This window comes from Heptranchias perlo, unplaced genomic scaffold, assembly GCF_035084215.1.
Source record: "Heptranchias perlo isolate sHepPer1 unplaced genomic scaffold, sHepPer1.hap1 HAP1_SCAFFOLD_162, whole genome shotgun sequence".
Taxonomy (NCBI): domain Eukaryota; kingdom Metazoa; phylum Chordata; class Chondrichthyes; order Hexanchiformes; family Hexanchidae; genus Heptranchias; species Heptranchias perlo.
Window position 1 is genome coordinate 186,173 of NW_027138881.1, and position 2,081 is coordinate 188,253.

Here is a 2,081-nt window from a genome sequence, read left to right on the forward strand (position 1 = left end):
TGAGGGCTCTCACCCCCCCCCCCCCCGGGACAGGAGGGCTCTCACCCCCCCCCCCCCCCGGGACAGGAGGCCCCCCCCCCCCCGGGACAGGAGGCCCCCCCCCCCCGGGACAGGAGGCCCCCCCCCCCCGGGACAGGAGGCCCCCCCCCCCCGGGACAGGAGGCCCCCCCCCCCCCGGGACAGGAGGCCCCCCCCCCCCCCCCCGGGACAGGAGGCCCCTCACCCCCCCCACCCCCCCCCCCCCCCCCGGGACAGGAGGGCTCTCACCCCCCCCCCCCGGGACAGGAGGGCTCTCACCCCCCCCCCCCCGGGACAGGAGGGCTCTCACCCCCCCCCCCCCCGGGACAGGAGGGCACTCACCCCCCCCCCCCCCGGGACAGGAGGGCACTCACCCCCCCCCCCCGGGACAGGAGGGCTCTCACCCCCCCCCCCCCCGGGACAGGAGGGCTCTCACCCCCCCCCCCCCCCCGGGACAGGAGGGCTCTCACCCCCCCCCCCCCCCCCCCGGGACAGGAGGGCTCTCACCCCCCCCCCCCCCCCGGGACAGGAGGGCTCTCACCCCCCCCCCCCCCCCCAGGACAGGAGGGCACTCACCCCCCCCCCCCCCCCCCCCCCCGGGACAGGAGGGCACTCACCCCCCCCCCCCCCCCCCCGGGACAGGAGGGCACTCACCCCCCCCCCCCCCGGGACAGGAGGGCTCTCACCCCCCCCCCCCCCCCCGGGACAGGAGGGCTCTCACCCCCCCCCCCCCCCCCCCCCAGGACAGGAGGGCACTCACCCCCCCCCCCCCCGGGACAGGAGGGCACTCACCCCCCCCCCCCCCCCCCCCCCCCGGGACAGGAGGGCACTCACCCCCCCCCCCCCCCCCCCCGGGACAGGAGGGCACTCACCCCCCCCCCCCCCCCCCGGGACAGGAGGGCACTCACCCCCCCCCCCCCCCGGGACAGGAGGGCACTCACCCCCCCCCCCCCGGGACAGGAGGGCTCTCACCCCCCCCCCCCCCCCCCCGGGACAGGAGGGCTCTCACCCCCCCCCCCCCCCCCCCCCCCCGGGACAGGAGGGCTCTCACCCCCCCCCCCCGGGACAGGAGGGCTGGGACCCTGTGGGAGATCTCCAGATACTCTGTTCTCCCAGCCGGTTTCTTGAACCTGGTCCCAGGGCGGTGTCTGTCCAGACTGATGGATGTGCCTGTGATGAATGCCAGTCTCACACAGGCTGCTCCCTCCCCTGGTCCCGTACCCAGTGGCGTGGGACAATATTGTTAGTTTATCAGAGCACCAGGGAAATAGGGTTAAGTAGAGTCCCAAATGCAGAAAGGTCTCTGGCAGAGTGTGTGTTGAGACAGGCTGGAGGAGAGGGGGCTTAATTGTGAATTCCCACCAATGCCAGTTCATGCAGAAAGTTGGACTACCTGAAGGAGTTTCATATTTATTAAAGTAAGATTCCCAGAGAGCTTTCTAACTGGTGCAATGCACCCTGCACCCAGCACAGGAACTTATAGCAATTCTTAACTGGAGATAGAGTCATAGAGTTATACAGCACGGATAGAGGCCCTTCGGCCCATCGTGTCCGCGCCGGCCATCAAGCCCTGTCTAATCTAATCCCATATTCCAGCATTTGGTCCGTAGCCTTGTATGCTATGGCATTTCAAGTGCTCATCCAAATGCTTCTTGAATGTTGTGAGGGTTCCTGCCTCCACAACCCTCTCAGGCAGTGAGTTCCAGACTCCAACCACCCTCTGGGTGAAAAAGTTCTTTCTCAAATCCCCTCTAAACCTCCCGCCTTTTACCTTGAATCTATGCCCCCTTGTTATAGAACCCTCAACGAAGGGAAAAAGCTCCTTAGTATCCATCCTATCTGTGCCCCTCATAATTTTGTACACCTCAATCATGTCCCCCCTCAGCCTCCTCTGCTCCAAGGAAAACAAACCCAATCTTCCCAGTCTCTCATCATAGCTGAAGCGCTCCAGCCCTGGTAACATCCTGGTGAATCTCCTCTGCACCCTCTCAAAGCGATCACATCCTTCCTGTAGTGTGGCGACCAGAACTGCACACAGTACTCCAGCTGTGGCCTAACCAGTG